This window comes from Bombina bombina, chromosome 6 (genome assembly GCF_027579735.1).
Source record: "Bombina bombina isolate aBomBom1 chromosome 6, aBomBom1.pri, whole genome shotgun sequence".
Classification (NCBI taxonomy): domain Eukaryota; kingdom Metazoa; phylum Chordata; class Amphibia; order Anura; family Bombinatoridae; genus Bombina; species Bombina bombina.
Window position 1 is genome coordinate 432052295 of NC_069504.1, and position 27677 is coordinate 432079971.

A 27677-nucleotide genomic window follows, 5' to 3' on the forward strand; every position below is an offset into this window, starting at 1 on the left:
CAACATTACTGCTCATTTTAGAAGGTTAAATGAATTGATGAACTATGAGGGGGTAAGTTTTGCTTAAAGTTAATTATTGTAACAAAGCAATCATCATTAATGTGTAGACCACTAAAGATAAAATGATTCCAAAGAATTCAGCTGTGTCTAATGTTCCTATGATCTTATAATTACAAACAACAAATACAGGTAAGAGACAATTATTGTTAGCTGCAGACAAGTCCCAATTATTTTTCTTTTTTTTCTTTCTACTCTATTAATCGGGTTATCTATCTATGATAGCACAGCGAAAATTAAACAAAACGAAAAAATACTGATGAAAATCGTCAGTAATCATTTGTTTACTTTAATTTTTTTAAGTGTTTAATACTTACCTTAACGTGCTCTCCATGTTCTTCAGATCACACTAAAACAAGTATTGTAGCTACAGGTGAACTTTTCTCTTGTAACTTTGAAACATTCGTTTTAACAAAAATGTATGTAAATGTTAATGAAAATTCAGTATCATTTATCCAGGACACCCCTGTAGGGACTGGGAGAGACTGTGTAATTAATGTTAAGACATTATGCACACCCCAGTTCAAATAAGTTATCATGGTTAGCCACCGCTGCTATATAGAGTTGTACATTCTTTAGACAAACATACTAGCTATGCTGTATAACATAAAATTGCATAACAAATTGTGCAGCATGACTCACAAACTAAATCTGATAGAGAGCAATTTAAAAGATTATTTATCTCAGATGAGATTACCAGAAATGTATAAACATTTACAGCACAACACGTGTATTTCTATTTTCATGTATTATTTACTTTGACCTGAACCTTAGAAAGGCACTGTTAAAATGCACTTTGTGGCTATCAAGCCTAGTTGATGCTGGGGAGTTGGCGGTAAATACAGCAACATGTAAAACTCGCACTTACCTATGAACCAATCCAATCGTCAGCATTATGAAAGCCAAACCATCAGCACCTGCGGTGGCTTCCAAGGGAAACCTTTTGCCACATTTAGGTCATAACTGATGTGTTAAAGGGACCGTAAACACCTTGAATTTTTACATAAAATGTTTAGTTATTCATAGGAAAACAACTCAAAACTTAAAATGCTCCCTGCTAACCCCACTACAAATAGTTCCATTATTAGCTTTACTGATAAGAACTGCTAAGCAATTCACTTTATGCAAACATAATGAGCGTGGTTAGCCTTGCCAGCTGCAGACTCAAATCCAGTTTGACTCTTCCAAATGAGGGATCTGGTAGGTTGAGTTTAGCTATTGAAAAACAACTGTAACAAACAAGGTGTTAATTTGTTTAAAAAATGTCTACATACCCTTTAAATTACAAGAATAACCCCACTGGAAGGGGATCTTTTTTACAAAGAAGACAACATACATTGTATACGTGTTTGTAGTCAAAATTCTAATCCTTTTTATACTGTCAGGAACTCTTGGGATCAGAGATTGTAAAAGGCTTTAGCGCAAAATCATTGTCTATCAGCTTGTGCAATAAACTTTGAGAGCTAGTTAAATTGATTACCTCTGTGACTTTAATTTTTCTTTGCTTAAAGTGAAGGTAGATTTGGATGAATTAGTTTAATAATCCTATTAAAAACAAGGGCACTTTAATTAATCAAAATTGACATTTCACTTGTTTTCTTCAAATACTTACCTTTTAATCTTCACAGCCACTCCAGCGATTCCCTGGCCGTCAGAAGCCTCTTCGTATATCAGAAATGACGAATCCAGCTTCCTCCAATCATGGAATCTTGGCCTGAGGCAACACCGTGATTGGAGGAAGCCAGATTCATCCGTTTGGACCTGCAAAGAGGGCTTGCGACGGGCGGAGGAAGCACTGCAGCGGCTGTCAGGATTAAAAGGTATTTGAAGAAAACTAGTGAAATGTCAAATTTGATGAATTAAAGTCCCCTTGTTTTTAATAGGATTATAAAAAAACAGGCACTGATTCATCTAAATTGACCTTCACTTTAATTATGAAATGTGTTTAGCATTGATTAACATTTTGTTGTTGATATTAAATATAGTCCAATCATGTTTTAGACATGAGTGAAAATGGGGAGTGTAGTTACTTGACTCAAAGCTTGAGAAATTGCTGCAGCTATGTAAGTGCCCGGTAAGCAGGAATTCCCAGAGGCAAACTTTGATCTTAAACATCTAGGCCTAGGGCAGCAGCATTTGGGGGTAAGGGTAGCACATTTTGAGGGGTTTAATACTCCACAGTCCACTAAACACAAAACAATCATCATAAATTCAGTTCCGAAAGGTCTTTATTGGAGAGAAGTTCACTTCATCCGTTTCTCTAAATGAAAGATGGGAGAACAATTTCATAGTGCAACACTGTTACAACTTCAATAGTCTTTGAAACTTTAAAGCAATGATCACATTGCTCAGAGCTACTATAGTTCTAACTCAAAGGGACAGTCTACTCCAGAATTTTTCATCGTTTAAAAATATAGATAATCCCTTTATTATTACCCATTCCCCAGTTTTGCATAACCAACACAGTTATAATAATATATGTTTTAACTCTGTGATTAGCTTGTATCTAAGCCTCTGCAGACTGATGCCTTTTTCAGTTCTTTTGACAGACTTGCATTTTAGCCAATCAGTGCTGACTCCATGGTAGTGAGGACAATTTTATCTATATGGCACACATGAACTAGCACTGTCTAGCTGTAAGATTGTCCCTTTAAGCGCTATATAAATGATCCCACTGGCAAAGAGGTCCAGATTCCAGTAAGCTTAAATCTTCATCCAATTTATTAAACTTTTATTCAAATGTATAAAAATAAACAGTGCATATTTTGTACGTTCTGGTACGTTACAGCTTTATATAGAGGCAACCATAAGGTGACAAATAGCCCACTACCTATCTAGGCATCGCTTCAACAAAGAATACTGTGAGAAAGAAGTAAATTTGATAATAGGCATAAACTGTAAACTTTTTTTATTTTTTTAAATGGTATACTCGGTCTGAGTCATGAAATAAAGACTTTCAGCTAAACAACTTTTATGTCTGCTTCTATTAGCCAATGAGTCCCTTTTGAGTCCTTCATTGGCTAATAGAAGCAGACAAAAAAAAGGTGATAGCCGCAAATTTTTTATTTTGTGACTGAAACAGATCATACAATTAAATAAAAAAAAAAATCTATTTATTTCTATTATCAAATTTACTTAGTTCTCATGGTATTCTTTATTGACAAGATATCTAAATAGTTAGTGTGCACATTTTTGGGGAAGTACATGACAGGAAACACTGCTGCAACGTATTGCATGATTATATGTCCCTTTAATTGTCCCGTGGTTCCTATAGATTGTGTTTACTTTGTATTCAATTAATTTTTGCATTGAGGCCAAAGATCCATTATCCTACAGAATCTGTAAATACATTGATAGTCCCATGATTTGGATTACATAGTTTATCTTAATATGTATTTTTCTTTCATGATTTATATAGAGATTACTTATATTATCAAATTTGCTTCATTCTTTTTTTATTCTTTGTTGAAGAGATACCTAGATAGGTAGTTTGCACAAGTCTGGAGCACTACGTGAAAGGAAATAGTGCTGTTATCTAGTGCTCTTGCTAAGGTATAGCATTGTTGCAAAACTGCTGACATAATACTGCAGACACTTGCACACTCCTGAGCTGAGCTTCATGCATTCCAACAAAGGATAACAAGAAAATGAAGAACATGTGATAACAGAAATAAATTGGAAAGTTGTTTAAAATTGTATGTTCTATCTGATTCATAAACTGGGTTTTATGTCCCTTTAGAGAATACGATAATGCTATTTTCTTCTTCTCTTTGTAATAACAAAACCACATTTGTAAAGGAAGTCTACTCCAGAATTGTTTTCGTTTAAAAAGATAATCCCTTTCCCATTGCCCAGTTTTGCATAACCAACCGATTATATAAATACACTTTTTCCCTCTGTGATTACCTTGTATGTAAGCCTCTGCAGACTGCCCTTTTATCTCAGCTTTTTTGACAGACTTATGTTTTAGCCAATCAGTGCTAACTCCAAGGTAGCTCCACAGGAGTGAGCACAATGTTATCTACATGGCACACATGAACCAGCACTGTCTATCTGTATAAAAAACTGTCAAAATGCACTGAGATAAGAGGCAGCCTTCAAGGGTTTAGAAATTAGCATATAAACCTTTCGAGGTTTAGATTTCAACTAAGAAAGCCAAGAGAACAAAACAGATTTGGTGATAAAAGTAAATTGTAATGTTTAAAACTGCATGCCCTATCTGAATTATGAAAATTTAACTTTGACTTGAGTGTCCCTTTAAAGAGATACCTAGGTAGGCAGGTAGCATGCATATGTCTGGAGTACTAAATGGCAGGAGTGCTGCCATCTAATGTTCTTGCTAATGTATAACATTGTTGCAAAACTGCTGCCATATATTGCTGCAGACACATGCACACTCCTGAATTAACCTTCCTGCTTTTTAACAAAAGATACATAGAGAATGAAGAAGATTTGAAACTGGAAAGTTGTTTAAAATTGCATGCTCTTACTGAATCATGAAAGAAAAAAATGTCTGTTTATTGCAAAGCACCCCATCTGGCACCAATAATCATTCCACTCTTAAAGTCACTTAAATTATATGCACCTCAAGATTGGTTGATTAAATATTTGCTTTAAGACTTAAAAATAAGGCGTTGATATCCTTTTTTTGAGGGGTACATCTTTTATAGTAATCTGCATACATTTTTAAATGTATAACTCAAAAGTTTGTTGATAGAATGTGAAAAAATGTAGAAATGTTGCTGACATTTAACTGCAATCAAATTCCAGTACGATTTAAAGTTTACATTGATTTTATGACAAAAAAATGTTTGGTTTAATTTAAATTTCTTGGCTGTGGTCATTTATTTTTTATAATACTGTGTTGTAACTGATGTAATGTGTAAGCAATTCTGTTCATAAGTTGCCCCTAAGCAGGAAAAGTTGGTGACCTATATGCTAATAGAAGGCGGGTGAGCTCAATTCCTACCCACCCGCTTCCTAGGCCTAAAAAGTATGTAATCAGCATACTTTTGTTACATAAATCGACTCTTCAAGTCTAATGAGAATAATCATTATCACTCTTCTTCTTTCAGACTGAATGCAAAACTGAACGAAAAAATGCAAACAAATTTTTGGAAAGTCTTGAAAGTTTTTTAAGAAGATTTAAGAGAAAATACTGTTAACGAACAATAGCATAATTTTTTTTTTATATATTTATTGGAGGAAGGTTTGTCCGTAGCAGTGTCTTGTGAATGTTGGGTTTAATAAAGTTGCGCACTTCGTCATAATATACATTTGAACTCTTAAAGAAGAACACTGTTTCTAAAACTTGGAATTAATTGAGACATCCCTCTCCTTGATATTTATTATTTTTATTTCATATTTATTTGCAAACTTTATTTGCTCAAATTTCAATATGATGGTACGAAAACAGAAATGGATTTACTTATCTTGAGCTCCTGGACACATATTTCTTGGTTCCCTACTAACTATATTCTTGTATGTGGAGTATGGTTTTTGATGAAAACATTCTTGTTCTGGTCTTTTATTAAGTAATAAAGAAGAGAGAAGTCCGAGGAGTTCTTCTAGAAGACTACTATGTTGCCAGTTTTTATGAAAAACAATCCAAAACAGAAAATATTTAACATTGGTTGTTTATTTTGTACCAAGCAATAAAAACCACTTTGCATAAATAATTTACTATTTTCTTCTTCTTCTTATAATTATTATTATTATTGTTATCATGGCTTCTTATGCACCAACAGATTCAATAGCATTATACAGGGGGTACAATAAATAAAGACCACACAAGGGAACAATTGAATGAGACAGGACAATAAACCTTGCTCCCTAGAAAGCTTCCAATCTAAGCTGTAGTTGGTAGTTGGGGAAGTTGCTGGTGGTGAATTCTGATTGTAGGACATGGTTAGTTGAGGATGTCTTGTTTCCCGTATAGGTGTGGATGAAGACAAGTCCTGAAGTAGGTAGTGATACGAGGCACTCAAAAACAAACCAAAGGAAGTGACTAGTACATAGAGATTAGATTTGAGATATCATGAGGTGCAGCGTTGTGGGGAAATTTGTTAGATGTGGACTCAAATTATTAATTTGATCCTGAAGGATAATAAAGCCAAGCCATTATAGTATTTGGTATACAGGAGCTGCAGAGGAGGAAAACGGGTAAGGTGGCAAAGTATGGTGCAAGCATTTAGGATGACTGAAGTGAATACAGTTTAGTGAAGGGTGTTACAGTGGTCAAGATGTGAAATAGTGGACCATAATATCTGATGTGTCTTGTGTGAGGAATGGACACATTTTGGTAATGTTCCATTGATGAAGGCATTACCACATACTGAATGTGCAAAGCTGAGGCGAAAGCAGGGGCTCAAGTAATACTCTATGTACATGACATTTTATTTTGGTCAAATTCAAGTCAATGCGCTTTTAATGTATGCAATTTTTGCACTAATGCAAATAATATGGATAAAATACCATTATGCAGAAGTGTATTGATTATGCAGAGTAGCAACTGAAATAATTGGAAGAATGATTACTGATACGACTCTTGTTTTGATCTATGAAGTACATCACATATTAATTGGAACTTCGTAAGATTTAGTTACCTCAACAGATTGTTATTGTAAATATATATTTAATAATAAGAAATAGATTAATTTCTATGTCAATAACATAGGAATGTAAAATATGCTTTTTGCCGATCGTGTTTCTCAATTTAGATCTTAATGCAGTCGGGTTAGCGCACACAAGAACGTAGTTTTCTTGAGGCACGTAATTTAAAAAATTACTTATAAAACATTAATAAAAAATAATATAAATTTTTACAAAATTATAAAAATACTGTAAAATATTCTAAATAATTTATAGAATATATATATATATATATAGGACCGGGTACACATCCCATAACCCTGCAACATGCTCAGCCCTGGGTGCTCACTGTCACTCACAGGAAGCTGTGCTGTCCCTGGAGTCACAGGCAGTTAACCTGAAAAAGGTCTAGGTGCAAGAACCATAATGAAAATTACAAAACAAATTAATACAGCACACAGAGAAAGTCCAGCACTCACAAGATCTCAGCCAGTGAGCACCCGGGGCTGAGCATGTTGCAGGGTTATGGGATGTGTACCCGGTCCGGTCTGAGAGTGCAGTCCCCTTCCGTGTTTTGTATATGTCTGGGGTGATTACATAAGCCTGTGCACCCTTCACTAGTTCCCAGTTTGTTGGATTGAGAGCTTGCATTATGTGGCTGTTTTAGGCTCCCAAGTTTTTGAAAGATACCTTGACGTGGTAGCTGGGCTTGTAAATTTGGCCAAATGCAGTAATTAACCCTTCCATTTTTGCTTTAAATCTTAGCTGAGAGCTTGTAAGTGAGTGCTGGACTTTTTCTGTGTGTTGTTTATATATATATATATATATATATATATATATATATTAATAACATATATAAATATATTAATAAAAATCATATACATAAAAAAACATGTATTTGTGGATATATAGAACACATTCTTTTATGTGAAGAACATTAGAATGTAAAATAGTAATATTTCATGTCGAGTTAGTACACTTGAAAAAAATGCTATTAGGTTTGCACATGAATGGGGTGTTAGTGATTTCCCCCTACTTTTCACGCTCCATTGAAGTCTATGGGGAACTACGTTAACACGATTGCTATATTGTAAGTTTGGCTTTTTTGCGTGAAAGCTTACTTCTAGCGGAGTTAGCATGTGAGAGTGAGCGATAGTGTGAGAGTGAGCGATAATTACCGTTCGTAATCTGCCCCACAACTTTCAACAATCACACAGGGATCCCTATTAGTGCACTCATTGCATTTGTATTACAAGTGGAGAGTTAAAGCAACAGTCTACTTCAGCATTGTTATTGCTTAAATAATAGATAATCCCTTTATTACCCATTCCCCAGTTTTGCATAACCAACACCGTTATATTAATATACTTTTTACCTCTGTGATAACCTTGTATCTAAGCCTCTGCAGCTTGCTCTTTAATTGTAGTACTTTTGAAAGACATGTATTTTAGCCAATCAGTGCTGACACCTAGGTAACTCCAGGGGAGTGAGCACAATGTTACCTATATGGAAAACATGAGCTAACGCTGTCTAGCTGTAAAAAAACTGTCAAAATGAAGTGGCCTTCAAGGGTTTAGAAATTAGCATATGAGCCTACCTAGATTTAGCTTTCAATGAGAAAGAGAACAAAGCCAATTAGATGATAAAAAAAATTGGCATGACCTATCTGAATCATGAAAGTTTAATTTTGACTAGACTGTCTTTTAAGTCGAGCACAGTCCATAATACCACTGTAAATGTTAGCGCTTTTCAGACTTGAAGTGAGTCATTATTATCAATAGTATTGCAAAGATTTACGTCAAGAACTCCACTATCTACTCACACGGGCTTAGCGCACCATCAGATTAGTGCGCCCTAACCTTAGCACACCATTGGCTTAGTGTTCAAGAGACTTCCAACATGAATTTTACTGCATACATAGAAATCTGTTATATGTGAGACTTAGCTCATCTAAGCTATCCAATATGCTGATGTTAGCACACCCTTGACTATAACTTTTTATTTGTAAAATGACAGCAAAAAAAAGAATGCTTATTGCGTTCAAGCAATGTACTTAACACACAATAGCACTAATATTTGTGTGCTCAACTTGTAATCTAGGCCACAATAATTCAGGAGATTAATTCAAGGACAAATGCATAAAATACACTTCTGAGGTTAATTTTTTTAATTTTATATGCAAATTCTGAATCCAACTCTTTGAATATCAGACTTAAATTCAGTCAAAGAAAAACAATGAGGTTAAGATTTAAAAATGAATAAATTTGGAATAAAAGGTAAATAACAAGGTGCAACCTTTCCCCATATACATAAAAAAATAAAGCAGAGGATATTGCATGGTGCACACACTCGAAAATTGAGCTTTTAATTCAATTATTAGAAGAAAGAGTATTTATATATACTGTATATACATACATAGGCTTACCAGAAGTCACACTTTTACTGGGATTGTCCCGGTTTGGAGGCGCTGTCCCAGTGTCCCACCCAGTTGTTCATTCTGTCCCAGTAGTGTTGCCACCTCCAGGTTTCAAATCATGTGTCCGGGTTTCAGACCACCTGAAACCCAGACACATTATTCAAAATGACTGGACTGTGGCTCTCCATACATACAGCCCTGCTTAGCTTAACGTTCGTGTCCTTCAAAGTTTACATTTAGTAATACAGGCTGAGTGAACAGCATAGGGTTTTTTTAATTTTGTAGTACTACTTGGTTTATTTTTCTAAGAATTTAAGACACCCCCCCCCCCCCCCCCACCGACCCCTGGTGACATTGCCGATAATACACCTTTAGGGGAATCATATGGGTATGACTAGGAAGTACAGACAGGAAGGATTTTTGGCCTGGATCTTGCTTTACTTCATACAGGATAGCATGTTGGCTATAATCTTCCTGCATTATGGTATAGAGTAGCCTCTTAAACAGCTTTAGCAGTTTCATTCAATGTTGTATTTATGCCTTATCAGTATTTGGCTCTGTTCCTTAATTAGACACATAAAACACATATTACACTGCAGATATTAAATTGTGAAATTGCTAATTATGAAAGTGATAATTATGCTTGATGTTTGGCATTATTTAGAATCTGAGATTTAGATTAATGATTTATTTGCCATGACAACGTAATGGTACCTTTTTCACTAGGGGGTGGTGTTATGGTCTATTTAAACTGTGTGATTCACTTGTTTGACTGAGGAAGGGTAGCGTATCCACGAAACATTACACACATAAAATCTACTACTTTAAAAGGACCGGTAATTGCCACGCCCCCTTGACCATGCTCCTGACCACACCCCCACTGGCACCGCACCAGGTGGTTCCAGTTTCACCTCTAAAAATTATGGTAAGCCTATACATATATATATATATATATATATATATATATATATATATATATATATATATATATATACAGTTAACTCTCAATTAACCAGCACCCATGGGGATTTGTAGATTCTGGATAAGTGTATTTCTGGTTGCTTAAGAGTTACTATTAAAAATAGGCCTAACTAGTTCTTTAACCCAGATTTTACTATAAACGCTGTATTTACTTGATACTGTATTAATATTTAAATACATACTGTACTTTTAAACTTTGATGATTATCCCTTGAGCCGGGGCACCTTCATTTTTTCTATTGGGGCAAATCTTTTACATCACTGGTGATTCGTGGATCACATGGGCAAGTGCTGGTTGTGGAGAGGTAAAGGCGCACACTAGATGCAAAGTGATGACAGGACGTATCATCACTCTGAGGCGGACTTCAACAGGAAACACACTACCGACCGGAAAGGTATCTCATTAGACAGGCAGTACAAGCTCTCTACCCTGCAGCGATTAGTAGAAGACTGGCCACTGGAGAGGTATTGAGTGTGTACAATACGGCTGGGAAGAGTTAGTGTAGCAGAAAAGAGTCCTGAGACATCAATTACGGTGCCTGTCTATTGGTCTATCTTCAAGATCTGGACTGTTTGTTTGTTATAGAGCACATTTATGTTCTAACATGTTCCCTTTTTTTTTCTGGTTGCTTGAGAGTACCCGTTGCTTGAGTTCCGGATAACTGAGAGTCTGCTGTATATATATATATATATATATATATATATATATATATATATATATATGTTTTAAGTAAACTTGTTATTTTTAGACAAAAGTGAAAAACTAACATCCATACCAATTTCGCATAGAGTTAGATCTCATATGGTAACAGATTTTCTAGCTTTATGAATAAGCCACAAATACTGAAGTCGAGATATAAAGTTCTAAACTGTGATATTTTAATGTTGTTCATGGATATGCAATATAAAAAAAATTGAAGTCAATTTTCAAACAATGTACAGATACAGTTTTCAATAATAATTTATCATAACTTTTATTATTTTTTGGGGGAGTTACGTCAATCTGTAGTTTTACTGAATTTGAAAGTTATGCTTATGGCATTTGACTTACAAAAGTGTGATTAAGGATTTAGAATCTGGCATGAATGCACAATATATTTGTTTACTTTTAAAATTTAGATTTTCCCAAAAGCATTCTACAATTGCAGTCTCACCCACTACAAGGTATAGTCCACTAAAGGATACTACAATCGCAGTCTCACTAACTACAAGGTATAGTCTACTAAAGGATCCTACAATTGCAGTCTCACCCACTACAAGGTATAGTCCACTAAAGGATCCTACAATCGCAGTCTCACCCAATACAAGGTATAGCCCACTAAAGGATCCTACAATCGCAGTCTCACCCAATACAAGGTATAGCCCACTAAAGGATCCTACAATCGCAGTCTCACCCACTACAAGGTATAACCCACTATAGGATCCACATAACCAATACAAACAAGCAAAGGGGGCATTAGCAAAGCTATAAGCTATGACTGAAGGAACTGTATTAGTATCATGTACAATGATCGAGTCATACTGAAGTGATTAAGTAACAGCTTCCAGACTCTCCGTCTTTCAAATCTTTTTATCTTTGGCTTCTCATAGCAAGGATAAAATATACTGAGAAACAATTTAGATGTTCCACCTTAAAATGAAGACAACATAAGCATAAGGCATAAAAAATGCTAATAAGACATCTGTTGATTAACAAAATAGGCCGGTAGGCAGCGAGAGGGTTAGCATAGCAGACAATTACTCATAATGCAATATTATAAGTTCCTCTTTTCAGAGTGTAAAAAATCTAAGAGATAAACAAGTGAGGTCTGATATTTGCACAAATAAAAAACAAGTTAATTATATTGCTAATAAAAACAAAGGTGGCTATCATTTTTTAAATTGCAGTCATTGCAACTCCATGATTAAAGGTACATTTTTGGCACAACCAAGTGGTCATAGTAAGATATTAATTAATGGCCTCTTTATGCGTTAAACAAATTATATTATTTATTTACTTAAAGGGACATAATACTCATATGCTAAAGCACTTGAAACTGATGCAGTATAACTGTAAAAAGCTGACAGGAAAATATCACCTGAGCATCTCTATGTAAAAAAGGAAGATATTTTACCTCACAATCTCCTCAGCTCAGCAGAGTAAGTTCTGTGTAAAAAGTTATACTTCACCTGCTCCCAGCTGCAGGTAAAAATAAAAAAAAATGAAGAAATGAACAGCAGCCAATCAGCATCAGCAGTGCTGAGGTCATGAACTCTTACTGTGATCTCATGAGATTTGACTTAACTCTCATGGGATTTCATAGTAAGCTTCCTTTACCTGATTGGTGAAATAATATGAGAGTTCACGATGCTCATCCCTTCAGATGTCCCGGGACAGACACACTAATATGCAGCTTAGAAATCCTTTACAATGGGAGGTGGCTACTGAGGATTTTTTTGAGGTAAAATATCTTTCTTTTTTACATAGAGATGTTCAGGTGATATTTTCTAGTCAGCTTTTTACAGCTATGCTGCATCACTTTCAAGTGTTTAAACATTTGGGTATTATGGCCCTTTAAGTGTCCTTGTGTACACCAGGCCACTGAGCACAAATTTGCTATTAGGAATAAAGATAAAACAAAGTTAGTATCACAATTTTTTTTCCAAACAAATCATAATGTAAGTCAGTTAAACGTTCAAATTATTAATCATGTACCTTAATTTAGGAGAGGGGGCAATAGGGAATTAATTTTGAAAAGAAGAGAGGTTTGGTGGATACATTTTTTTTTTATTAAGTTTTAATATTTTTGTCATTTTTGTAAAAAAAGTTTTTGTTAATTATATTTTTTGTAATGTAAAGAAGACCGCTGCTCCTAAAGGCCTCCATTACATATAGAGCGTCGCCTGCAAAAGCCGGCGACACCGGATTTTGCGCGTTTTTGGTATCCTATATACGGCGTAGCATACAAGTTACGCCCGTATATTTCACCGGTTGCTCGCAATTTTTACTCCCAGAAGCTAACATAGGACCGCGTCGTAAATCTGTATCCAATATCCAGCACAAGGCCTTACGTGGCAAAAATGGAGAAATCTTATCTTCATTTTAACCTCACCATAAAAAGCAGCAGTAGCAGGCCTTGCGCTGAGTATGGGAGCACCGTAACTCCCTAAAATGCCTGCAAAAATAAACTAACACCTAACGCATGCGCAATGTCTATCTACCTGTCAACCACAATCCCCCACCGCAATAACTAATAAAGTGTATTAACCCCTAAACCGCCATAGCCCACACCGCAATAAACATATCCTAGTATTAACCCCTAAACCGCCATAGCCCACATAGCCTATTAAAGCCTATTAAATCTATTAAACACTAAGCTGCCGCCGCCAACGTCGCCGCAAATTTACCTGTAAAATAAAACCTAACCTAAGTTACAATTACACCTAACACTACACTATCATTCAATTAATTAAATAAATTAACAACAATTCCCTAAAATTAAATACAATTAAATTAAATAAACTATAGTACAAAAAAACCACTAAATTACAGAAAATAAAAAAAAATACAAGAAGTTTAAACTAATTACACCTAATCTAAGCCCCCTAATAAAATAAACCCCCCCCCAAAAATAATAAAATGCCCTACCCTATACTAAATTACAAATAGCCCTTAAAAGGGCTTTTTGCGGTGCATTGCCCCAAAGTAATCAGCTCTTTTACCTGTAAAAAAAAGAAATACACTTCCCCCCAACATTACAACCCACCACCCACACACCCCTACTCTAAAACCCACCCAATCCCCCCTTAATAAAACCTAACACTACCCCCTTGAAGATCACCCTACCTTGAGCCTTCTTCACCCAGCCGGGCACAAGTGGTCATCCGATCAAGGCAGAAGTCTTCATCCGATCGGGGCAGAAGAGGACATCCAGACCAGCAGAAGTCTTCATCCTATCCGGGCAGAAGAGGACATCCGGACCGGCAAACGTCTTCATCCAGACGGCATCTTCTATCTTCTTCCATCCAGAGCGGAGCGGGTCCATCTTGAAGACATCCAACGCAGAGCATCCTTCCAGCATGACGACTACTCGACGAATGACGGTTCCTTTAAATGACATCATCCAAGATGGCATCCCTCGAATTCCGATTGGCTGATAGGATTCTATCAGCCAATCGGAATTAAGGTAGGAAAAATCCGATTGGCTGATTTACTCAGCCAATCGGATTGAAGTTCAATCCGATTGGCTGATTGAATCAGCCAATAGAATGCAAGGTCAATTCTATTGAATGATCCAATCAGCCAATCGTATTTAACTTCAATCCGATTGGCTGATTAAATCAGCCAATTGGATTTTTCCTACCTTAATTCCGATTGGCTGATTAGTTTAAACTTCTTGTAATTTTTTTTTATTTTCTGTAATTTAGTGTTTTTTTTTTTTTTTGTACTATAGTTTATTTAATTTAATTGTATTTAATTTTAGGGAATTGTAGTTAATTTATTTAATTAATTGAATGATAGTGTAGTGTTAGGTGTAATTGTAACTTAGGTTAGGTTTTATTTTACAGGTACATTTGTAATTATTTTAACTAGGTAGCTATTAAATAGTTATTAACTATTTAATAGCTATTGTACCTAGTTAAAATAAATACAAAGTTGCCTGTAAAATAAAAATAAATCCTAAAATAGCTACAATGTAACTATTAGTTATATTGTAGCTATGTTAGGGTTTATTTTATAGGTAAGTATTTAGTTTTAAATAGGAATACTTTAGTTAATAATAGTAATATTATTTAGATTTATTTAAATAATAATTAAGTTAGGGGGTGTTAGGGTTAGACTTAGGTTTAGGGGTTAATAACTTTATTATAGTGGCGGCGACGTTGGCGGCGGCAGATTAGGGGTTAATAGATTTAATAAGCTATGTGGGCTATGGCGGTTTAGGGGTTAATAATTTAGTTATTACTTGCGGTGTGGGCTATGGCGGTTTAGGGGTTAATAATTAGGCTTAAGGGACATGAAACCCAAATTTTTTCTTTCATGATTTAGAAAGAGCATACAATTATAAACAACTTTCTAATTTACGTCTATTATCTATTTTTCTTCATTCTCTTGATATTCTTTGCTGAAAAGCATATCTAGATATGCTTAGTAGCTGCTGATTGGTAGCTGCACATAGATGCCTCCTGTGATTGGTTCAATGTGTGCATTGCTATTTCTTCATTAAAGTATATCTAAAGAATAAAGCAAATTAGGTAATAGAAATAAATTGGAATGTTGTTTAAAATTATATTCTCTACCTTAATCATGAAAGAAAATGTTTGGGCATATTGTCCCTATAATGCGTTGTGGGGGGTTGTCAGTCTAGGGGTTAATACATTTATTATTAGGAGTGAGATGGTGGATTGCGGATATAGGGGTATACATGTCGGGCTTATTTTTGGGAGGTGTGTTAGACAGTTACGGGAGATTTACCATTTTTGTTACTTTTCTTAGGCGCCGGCAGTTTCTAAAGTGCCGTAAGTCACTAGCGACTCCAGAAATTTGTAGTTACACTTATTTCTGGACATCGCTAGTTTATCCAACTTACAGCACTTTAGGAACTGCCGGCGGGGTATATGCAATACCCCGATGTGTGAGGTGAAATTACAGGCGGCGCGGGTCCCCTCGCTTGCGCCGAAACCTGCGCCGTGTATCGGATCGCGCCCAAACTCTTTTCATTTTAAGATAATGTAACATATGTGACATTATCCTGGTAATTTGTATATGAAAGTGCAATCTAGAATGTGGCCAAAAGGGGTTGCTATAATAGCTTTTATGGCATTTTTTTTATATTGTTATTTGTAATAAAGCTTTATAAGTGGTTAATGTCAGTCTGAATGTTGCATAATTAAGGGCTTGTTATAGCCCTAAACAATGCTGTTGTAGTACTATGAGTTATAATTCCTGAAGAAAGAGACTTTGGCGCTGATTTAACAAGGGCCCAATGGCCCCTGTTTCCCTTGTTTGCACACAAGCCTTCAGACTCCCCGGAAACAGACCGCTACTCCTTAACTTGTCCTCCTGCTCTGAGCGGCGGACAGCTATCAACCCGATCAAATACTATCGGGTTGATTTACACCCCCTGCTAGCAGTCGATTGGCCATGAATCTGCAGGGGACGGCATTGCACAAGCAGTTCACCAAAACTGCTTGTGCAATGATAAATCGCTTCAGCTAATCATGTCCTTCCGACAGATTGTAAATCTACCCCTTTGAGTCTATTTTAAACAGAAAGTGGTCCTGTTGTGCTAGATTTTAGTCATACAGACTGAGTCTGGATAAAACAGGCTGTGCCACTGTCATTGTGTTAAGAAAATCTCCATTGTTTGTCATCAACAGAAATTTTGAGATACCAAACTGCAAATTAGGGAGATATATGTTGGAGGATTAGGCTTTGGAATCCTAGCATGTCCTCTTTCAGTTTTCAAAACTTTAAAATCCACACTTTTCAGACTTAAATTACAGTAAAAAGAGGCTCAAAATAAGGCTCAAAAATTGAAAGTCTATTGGACAGTCTATGTGCAGAATTATATAACATTATTTTCTATGATTACTGGCCCTTAAAATATGTGTTTTTAAACTACTTCACATCTTGAAATACTAATGATGAAGGTCATTCTGTCCTTTTACATTTGGTAGTGTTAGATGAAAATGATTAATGTCAGCATACAGCAAGCCAAAACATTTTGGGGCCCCCATTGTCTTTAAATGGAATTGAAAACAACCTTCCTCTGTCATAATTTGGCTATTGCAAAACAAAAAACAATCAACTTTGTAAACGGCTACACGGTGTAATTGTTGGTGTAAAATATTTTCAACATGTTGATAACTGGTAAAACAATGTACCAAAGTACAAAGCACCGTAATCAAAACTTTTATTAGTGCATCTTCACACATGGCACAAACATACGAGAAGGGTCTTTCACCCTTAATCATGCTTATGCACATCATCTGTTTATTGCTCCTTAAAAAACCCTCTAATTTTTAAATTCATCATATTCCAAAATTACTTATACAGTACTACCAATTAGTGTTCAGTTCTATTCTCAAATAAAATACAATTAAAGGGACAGTCAAGTCCAAAAAAAACTTTCATTTTTCAAATAGGGCATGTAATTTTAAACAACTTTCCAATTTACTTTTATCAACAATTTTGCTTTGTTCTCTTGGTATTCTAGTTGAAAGCAAACCTAGGAAGGCACATATGATAATTTCTAAGCCCTTGAAGGCCACCTCTATTTTATTTACTTTTCACAGCAGGGGAGAGCAAGCTCATGTAGGCCATATAGATAGCATTGTGATCACGCTCGTGGCTAGTGGCAGACACTGCACTAATTGGCTAAAATGCAAGTCAATAGATAATAACTAAAAGTCATGTGATTAGGGGCGGTCAGAAGATGCTTAGATACAAGTTAGTTACAGAAGTAAAAAGTGTATTAATATAACAGTGTTGGTTTTGCAAAACTGGGGAATGGGTAATAAAGGGATTATCTAATTTTTTAAACAACAAAAATTCTGGTGTTGACTATCCCTTTAAATTCCATTGCTATATACAGTGAATACATATTATACAGAATAAATTATTAATATATAGTCCTAAAGCTCGTTCACACGGGTCATTTTTTGCAGTACAGCGGTCCCACCCCTTGCTCTCTCCCCCTCTCTTTTGTGCTCTCTCCCCCTCTCTTTTGCGCTCTCTCACCCTCTCTTTTGCTCTCTCTCTCGCTCCCCCTCTCTTTTGTGCGCTCTCTCTCCCCCTCTATTTTGCGTTCTCTCTCTCTTTTGCGCTCTCTCTCTCCCCCCTCTCTTTTGAGCCCTCTCTCCCCCTATTTTGTGTGCTATCTCTACCCCTCTCTTTTCCTCTCTCTTTCTCCCCCTCTCTTTTGCGCGCTCTCTCTCCCCCTCTCTTTTGCGCTCTCTCTCTTCCCCTCTCTTTTGCGCGCTCTCTCCCCCTATTTTGCGCGCTCTCTCTCCCTCTATTTTGCGCTGTCTCTCTCTCCCTCTCTTTTGCGCGCTCTCTCTCCCTCTCTTTTGTGCGCTCTCTCTCCCCCCTCTCTTTTGCACTCCCTCTCCCCCTCTCTTTTGCTTTGTCTCTCTCTCCTTTTTTTGCTCTCTCTCTCCATCCCTCTTTTCCTTTTTCTCTCCATCCCTCTCTTTTGCTCTCTCTCTCCCTCCTCTCTTTTGCTCTCTCTCTCCCCCTCTCTTTTGCTCTCTCTCTCCCCCGCTCTATTGCTCTCTCTCTCCCCCCTCTCTTTTGCTCTCTCTCTCCATCCCTCACTTTTGCTCTCTCTCTCCCCCACTCTATTGCTCTCTCTCTCCCCCTCTCTATTGCTCTCTCTCCCCCCCTCTCTTTTTCTCTCTCTTCCCTCTATTTTGCTCTTTCCCCTCTTTTCTGCACTTTCCCCTCTCTTCTGCTCTTCCCCCTCTCTTTAGCTCTTTCCTATCTCTTTTTGTCTCTCCCCTCTCTTTCTATTTCTCTCCCCTCTCTCTCGCGCTGACCACACCCGCCCACACCCCACCCGGCCACACCCACGATCTCGCCGGCCACGCACACTATCGCAGCAAACAGCATGTCAAGGCTAGGTGTGTTTGTCCTTGTGCTGTCTCTACTGCGCATGACAGCTTCGGTCAAACACACTTGGCCTTTTATATTATAGGATGACCTCTCATTCATAATAACTTGAGTTAAAGGAACACTGTCAACATCTTCATTAGGGACTGTAGCCTCCAAATTGTGAATCCAGAATTAATCTTTTTGCTTTAACAATATTTCCCTATTGCCCCCTCCCCCCCCCCCCGATCTTAGGGATAGATTATGAGTGGAATGTTAATTATCACTCCTGCTTGCTTGGTAACTATGCTCAATTTCAGCTATTTGCATGCACTGGATGCTACGTGTTTTTTTCAAGTTGAAAGTAAAAAGTTTTCACTCGCTCGCTGACCTGATGCGTGCAAAAAGCCGAAGGTACAATATTGCAATCTCCTTAATGTATTTACCCATAGACTTCAATGGAGTTTGAAAAGTGGTAAAAAAAAACCTTAGCATCTAATAAGTCGCGCAATCTGATCGATTTTAACCAAGGATGCTAAGACGATCATTTCATTGTTCTTCACATAGCAGATTATGTTCTATTTATTCATAGATATATACTTAGAGCATATTCCCCTATGTGAATAACATCATAACATGAAACATTTACATTAAATACATAGCTAAACACTTTATTAAATATGAATATTGCATAAATAGGCTTTTACATGTTTTCAGCTACTTGACTGCATATGGCTCTAATGATATGGCTCTAAGATTTAGATCTTAAAGTGGTTGGGTAAGCGCATATGAAAACTTAGTATTCTTAAGGAGCATTATTGGAATATTACATTAAATGTTAAAAAAATGTAATATAAATTGTTAAATATTATTAAACATACTGTAAAATATTCAAAATAAACCATAGAATATATATAAAGAAACAGAAAACAGCTAGAAGGCAGATGCAGTATAATTTACCTGTCAGTAGGGGCGCAGTATTCATAATGCTTTAAAAGGCATGCCTTTTCAACCAACAATATCCACCCTGAAGAAGCCCCGCCTCACTAATGACGAGGGGGTGAAACGCGTGTCAGCATCAGCTGACCCTACAGGTGTTCTGGAGTACCGACTTCAGCATTACTTGAATCTGCTGTGAAATCGCAACGGAATTGGAGCAAGTCATTTCCATTGCAGGAACTTGGAAAAAGTTGTGGGTGTCCAAGCAGGATCTTATCGTCATATCGGATATCGAAGAAGGTGTAGTATGTGGAAGTTACACATTACTTGACTTTTACTGTTCATGTTTGCACCAAGCATCAACTTATTACATACTGAACACCAGCTTTACGGCAGTCAATCTCTGGAGATGTTTTCATAGACTGTACGTGAAACATTAAATCTGCAACATTACTAAAAGCCACGGAGGCTTAAATGTTCCAAAAGGAATGATAATATCCTAAAGGGTCTGTGCTGCATGGACTTAATATAATATCTGCTTCCGTTGCTGGCTTTTGCACTAACACATTTCTACTATATGTGTATGTTGGGGTTGTCTGTTCTATGCCTCCCTGACTTTTTTTGCTTGGTGCTGAATACTTGCTTGCACAACTTAGATCCCCTTTTTAGACATCTGCACAGGGTATACCTCTTGTATTCACATTTCAGGGGTTCTGGAAGCAGTTGGGTGTAGTTGTGCATCCTACTATTCGATCCAAAATTTCTCTATAAATATTTTCTATGCTTGGCCTCATGCATGGCTTGTGATTAACCCACTTTTATGTGCAATTCCAACACATTGTATATGCTTTGACTTGCTGCCTATTAGAATAAGTATATTGTCGATAACCTAGATCCCTCTATTGTGAACTTCCCAGGATATACCTCCACAACGGTTAGTGAAGGTTCTGTGTGCAGCTGGGTGTGGTTTATCAAAATACATTCCGTTGATTTGCTGAAAATTGATCTTTATGTTTCTGTTGGTACTGGGGTACACTCTGACCGGTCAGGTTTAGTTCTATACTTTACTTTAATATTTGTAAAGATTGATCAAGAGGCTTTTTCTTCACATCTTGCCTATATTAAATACTGAGTTATCACATTTATTTATCCCTAGACTTGGGGGCTACATAGTGTCATGAGACTTGATTGCATTTGCCAATAAAGTGTTACTTTGTTCACTTTAAATTTTTGAGCTATTTATTTTATTCCTTAAAAAGTGTGCTGAAATCCCTGTCTTTCTTGGAAATAAGTATACTTTGTTTCTACTTTCTTCCTGCATGTTTCTTCACATAAATTTTCAAAGGGTCTGCACTATTAGTTGTATGCAACTTTAAAGGTATAAGCAGTTGTTGTATTATACCAATTCAGCCCATAAAGCTAGCAATTGCTTCCCACTTTGAAGTTTTGCTCGAAAAACCATAGAATATATCTATATACTTTACAGTATGTTTAATCATTTTTAGAAATTGAAATTATTTTTTAAAAATATTTTATATGTAATATTTAAATAACACGCCTTAAGAATACATTTTCATGTGCGCTAACCCGACCGTGTTAAGATCTAAATTGAGAAGCACAATGTGCAAAATGCATATTTTACATTCCTATGTTCTTCACATAGAAAATAATGTACTTTTTATAATGTAATATATATATTTATGTATATCTGTTACTGTTCATGTAAAATACATATCTATACCTATATATCTATAGCACTGGTTTTCAAACCTGTCCTCAGGCCTCCCTAACAGACCAGAATTTAAGGATTACCTTGGGTGAGAGCAGGTAAAATAACCATGTTTAATAATCAGCTGATTATTTCACTTGTGCTCAAGTTCAGACATCCTAAAAATAATGGCCTGAGGACAGGTTTGAAAACCAATGATCTATAGGAATTGATATGCAGGCATAGGTATATACAGATATATAGAAATCTGTATTTAAAGGGCCATGAAACCCCCCAAAAATATTTAATGATTCAGATAAAGAATACAATTTTAAACAACTTCCTAATTTACTTCTATTATATAATCTGTTTCATTGTCTTGGTATCATTTGTTGAAGGAGCAGCAATGCACTACTGGTTTCTAACTAAACACATGGGTGAGCCAATCACAATATATATATATATATATATATATATATATATATATATATATATATATATATATATATATATATATGCAGCAACCAATCAACAGGTAGAACCTAAGTTCTCTGCTGCTCCTGAGTTTACCTAGATAAACCTTTCAGAAAAGGATAACAAGAGAAGGAAGCAAATTAAATAATAGAAGTAAATGGAAAAGTTCTTTAAAATTTTACACCTAGATTATGAGTCTTGCGTTAGCCTTAAAAAGCAGCGTTGAGGGATCCCAACGCTGCTTTTTAATGCCCGCTGGTATTACGAGTCAGACAGGAAAGGGTCTAGGGCTCAATTTTTTTCCGTGATTTTAGCTTACCGCAAATCCCCTTTTAAGGGCTATTTGTAATTTACTATAGAGTAGGGAATTTTATTATTTTGGGGGGATTTTTTATTTTATTAGGGGGATTAGATTAGGTGTAATTAGTTTAAAATTCTTGTAATTCTTTTTTTATTTTCTATAATTTAGTGGGGGGGTTTTTCCGTAATTTAGTTTATTTAATTTAATTGTAATTAATTGTAGGTAGTTTAGGTAATTCATTTAATTATAGTGTAGTGTTAGGTGTAATTGTAACTTAGGTTAGGGTTTATTTTACAGGTACGTTTGTACTTATTTTAACTAGGAAGTTATTAAATAGTTAATAACTATTTAATAACTATTGTACCTAGTTAAAATAAATACAAAGTTGCCTGTAAAATAAAAATAAAACCTAAGCTAGATACAATGTAACTATTAGTTATATTGTAGCTAGCTTAGGGTTTATTTTATAGGTAAGTATTTAGTTTTAAATAGGAATAATTTATTTCATTGTAGTAAATTTATTTAGATGTATTTAAATTATATTTAAGTTAGGGGGGTGTTAGGGTTAGACTTAGGTTTAGGGGTTAATACATTTATTATAGTGGCAGCGACGTTGGCGGCGGCAGATTAGGGGTTAATAAATTTAATATAGTTGCGGCGACATGGGGGGGCAGATTATGGGTTAATAACTATAATGTAGGTGTCGGCGATGTTGGGGGCAGTAGATTAGGGGTTCATAAGTATAATGTAGGTATGTAGGTGGTGGCGGTGTCCGGAGCAGCAGAGTAGGGGTTAATAATTATAATGTAGGTGTCAGCGATAGCGGGGGCGGCAGATTAGGGGTTAATAAGTGTAAGATTAGGGGTGTTTAGACTCAGAGTTCATGTTAGGGTGTTAGGTGCAGACATAAATTTCATTTTCCCATAGGAAACAATGGGGCTGCGTTAGGAGCTGAACGCTGCTTTTTTGCAGGTGTTAGTTGTTTTTTTTAGCCAACTCAGCCCCATTGTTTCCTATGGGGAGATCGTGCACGAGCACGTTTTGCCATCTTACCGCTGCCGTAAGCAATGCTGGTATTACAGTGAGATGTGGAGCTAAATTATGCTCAACGCTCACTTTTCTGAGGCTAACGCTGTCTTGAAGAAAACCTGTAATACCAGCGTTGGCTTAAGTGAGTGGTAAGAAAAAAAGTCTCGTTAACCCTGCACTGCCTTACCGACAAAAACTCGTAATCTAGGCGTTAGTCTCTATCTGAAACATTTGGATTTCATGTCCCTTTAAGAGTAAAATTAACATTATCCTGTAAGTGAACATTTGAATGTGAAATTTGTACAGTAAATATACAGTAAAACCCATAAATACATATGTGAAATATTTATATATTTTTATATATATATATAGGCTAGATTACAACTGGAGTGCTAATGTATCGCGCCCCCCCAAACGGGCAGATTTCCCAGTTTGTAGGCGCATGATAAATAACCAGCCATTAAAAGTGCAATTAGCGCTTATAAAATTAACTTGAGATCAGAATTCTGGTTAATTTTATAAATGTGCCCCAAATGCCCCCCAATATACAGTGTAGAGTATTTTATTTAAAAAATACAAATTGTAGTATTATTATTTTTTAATAAAATAACTGCACTAGGCAGTATTTTGGGGCTAAAAATGGCAGAAGTGGGGTGTTAGAAAAAAAAAAACGGCACTTAAAAGTGTCTTTACATTGCAGTCTATGTATATGATTATATAAATATATATTTATTTGTTAATATGTGTATATAGATATATATTTATGTGTTAATATGTGTATATACATATATATTTATGTGTTAATATGTGTATAGCTTCAATAAGAGAAAGTGGAGGCTGCTTCCATAAAACAATTCCTTTATTGATTCGTTAAAAAACGGCAAAACACAGCAAGGTTAGGACATGGTGTAGAAGGCGCAGCACAGTCTGGCTTACGCGTTTCGGATGAAATCCGTAGTCATAGCCTACTGTGCTGTGCTCTACACCTGTTTAAAACTAGTTAAAACAAGTGTGATTGGTGCACACATAAAGACACGCCTTCAGGTTGTAACCAATGCCTACAATGTTTAAGTTTAACCCACTAGTGCCTGGACCGCACCTTATAATACAAAACAATAGCTTATACAATCGTGATATATATACACTGCAACAAATATGTGCAAAACCAATATTGTAATATATTACTAATCACAAGAAGTCAAATATTGGGAATTAATTAATTCATAAAAAAATTCATAAAAAATATTACTTATAAATTATATTGCCCTAATCCTGCGCATAGGGGACTCCATTGGTAAAATTCTCAATACGAAAGAGTCAAATTTTCTTCCTGTCTTATCTGGTGTGCTGGTGGGCAACAAAATACAAGTTGTGTACATATTAAGAAAATATACTGCAATGAATAGATTTCGTGTGACAAGTGAATGAATAAATTAACAAACTAATAAACATACAATGTATAAGTATGTCATAGAGGGAGGGACCTAATGAATATAGGTGAAATAAAGATATCTATGCAGACTGACATAATACTGACATCAGGTGGAAAACCACAAACAATAAATCATATGTGCCTCCCCATGTATAATTTGTAATATTGTACCGGTCAAGCACATCTGACCACCCGATGTGTCTAGCACTATTGTTAACACGAGGGATCTATTTGTTAATGTGATGAAAGTACCCTATTAATTCATTCCCACAGGTTCATTACATCATATCTAGAATTTAAACCTTCTGGCACCCGAGTGCCCAAGGTGAATATCCAAAAAGCCTCGCGTCTAGCGAGCAGTTGGTCCAAATTGCCACCCCTAGCAGGCCTGGAGACTTTCTCAATCGCACACCATGTAAATCCCTTAAGGTTATTGTCATGGTAGATTCCAAAATGTTGTACTATTGGAGTCGTGGATCTCTTAGTCGAGAAAGAGGAAAGATGTTCCCTAATCCTGGAATTCAGGTCTCTAGAGGTGAGTCCCACATATTGAATCTGGCACAATGTGCATTCAATCATATAGACTACCGATTCTGTTTTGCAATTCATGCATGAATTGATCTTATAGCTTTTCTTAGTTTTTACACTCATAAATTCTTTGGTCACCCTGGCAAAATCACAGGGCTTACACTTTCTGTGACCGCATCTATACATCCCAGTATGCCTCAGCCAGGATCCCTTCTCATCTTTCTCAGTTTTTAACAAGGTTGGCGAAAGAATGGAGCCCAAAGTGGGGCTTTTTCTGTACGCACATCTAAGTCCTTGTCGGACTGTATCAACCAATTTGTCCTCAGCCTTCAATATTGGAAAATGTTTCCTAATTATCTCACATACTTGTGGATATTGGGTACTGTGTGTAGTGACAAAAGTAATTCCATGTTTAGTTGTACTGTGCTTATCTTTTGTTTTTAATAAGCTCTCTCTTGGTATTACTTGTACAGATTCTTTGGCCCTTTTGATCACTTTCTTAGGGTACTTTCTTTCCTTTAATCTCGTCTCCAATTTTTTTGCCTCATTGTCAAAATCCTCATTGGAGGTGCAATTCCTTTTGATTCGTGTATATTCACCTTTTGCAATAGCAAAGGGAACATGTCTTGGATGGCAACTTGTTCCTAAGAGTAAGGAATTACCTGAAATGGATTTTCTGAAAATCCTGGAAAGTATTCTGCCATTGGGACTACCCTCCAGGGTAATGTCCAAATAATTGATTGAACTCTGACTCACTTCAAAGGTGAAGCTAAGTCCAATTTCATTTTGATTCAGATAGTCAATGAATCCCTGTATGTCAGATGAGTTACCTGACCAGATGAAGAGAAGATCATCTATGTATCTCTTGTAAAAAGAGATACATTTCCTATAGGGGTTTCTATCTCCAAAGATGTGGTAAAACTCCCACCAGCCTAGAAAGAGATTAGCAAAGGAGGGAGCAAATTTAGCCCCCATGGCGGTACCACATCTCTGGAGATAGAAAACATCCTCAAATTTGAAAAAATTGTGCGATAAAAGAAAAAGAGTGACCTTCAAAATGTATTTAATGAAATCATCAGAGTAATCAGTATTTTGTTCCAGAAAAAAGGCAATGGCTTCTATCCCTTTGGAGTGTGGGATACTAGAATAGAGCGACACTGCATCCACCGTAAGCCATGTAGATTGTGGTGTCCACCTAATTTCTTCCATAACATTAAGGATATGTTTAGTATCCCTAATGTAAGAATGGAGAGTGACAACAAGGGGTTGAAGGATCGCGTCCAACCACTCTGACAAATTACCTAGAAGTGACTCCACGCCACTCACTATCGGCCGTCCCTGGACATTGTCCAAGGATTTGTGTGTCTTAGGTAAATGATGGAACAGCGGTATTTTAGGACAATCAACTAACAAATAGTTCATTGTTGCCTGATCCACAAATCCTTGTTCTAATCCATCATCTAAAAGATGTGCTAGTTTAGAACGAAAGTGAGTGGTGGGATCCCTATGTAAAACTAGGTAATTGTTCTCATTACATAACTGTCTGTGGCCTTCATCTATATACTGTTGTCGGTCCATGACCACAACCATTCCCCCTTTATCAGAATTTTTTATCACCAGGCTGTTGTCCTCTTTAAGAGAGGCCAAAGCACTCTTCTCAGCAAGTGACAAATTAAATTTACTAGGGGGTTGATGGGCCTTTAGTTGTAAAAGATCCTTTTCAACCCTGTTGTAGAAAGTTTCAATGACAGATCCCCTGTTTTGAATAGGGTAAAATTTGGATTTCTCTTTAAATTTGGGACCCATGTTGCGACCACCCGAGCCACCCTTTGATTCAATCTGCAGCTGTTGCAGTGTGACTGTGTCACAATTGTGTTCAAAATCAATAGGGTCCCTAGTGGTAGTATCAACATGGGTAACTGACACATCGGTATGATCAGGTGTACTCAATCCATGAAAATGTTTCTTTAAAGTCAAATTGCGTGTTAATTTATTAACATCCATGATTGTTCTAAAAACATCGAAATCTATAATATGTGTATATACATATATATTGTGCATATACATATATATTTATGTGTTAATATGTGTATATACATATATATTTAAAATTGTTCCATTGCTGTGCAACTTACCCCCTTCTCTACGCTTAGGTTCTGTGGCGTCTCTGATGGCTTTAGAACAAGGCTCCCATTGGAGCCTATGGAACCGTGCTCTCATGAGTGCAATACTTCCTAGCAACCCGAACGTGAGCTCACATTCGCATTGCTGTTAACTTGTAATACCAGGCACATTAGCGTGCGCTGGTGTTACTCAGTGGAGCACTAATATCACTTGCGTGAAAGCGATATTTAGTGCTCCACTTGTAATCTAGCCGATATATATATATATATATATATATTTAGAAATGTGTATGTATGTATGTATCTCCATGTTAAAGCCCTTTGCTTGCCTTTTTTTCCTATAGCGCCTGTGGTGAACTCATATCTTTGAGTGCTTATAACTTTTTAATGCCATTTTGGGTTTTTTCAACAATAGTTGTGAGATAGTGTTGTTATGGGTGTAACTTAACTTTAAAATGTATTTTTGATGTTTTTGAGACACTTTTTATTCAAGCATAATAGTTAACCAGAGCTCTAAAGTCACGCTT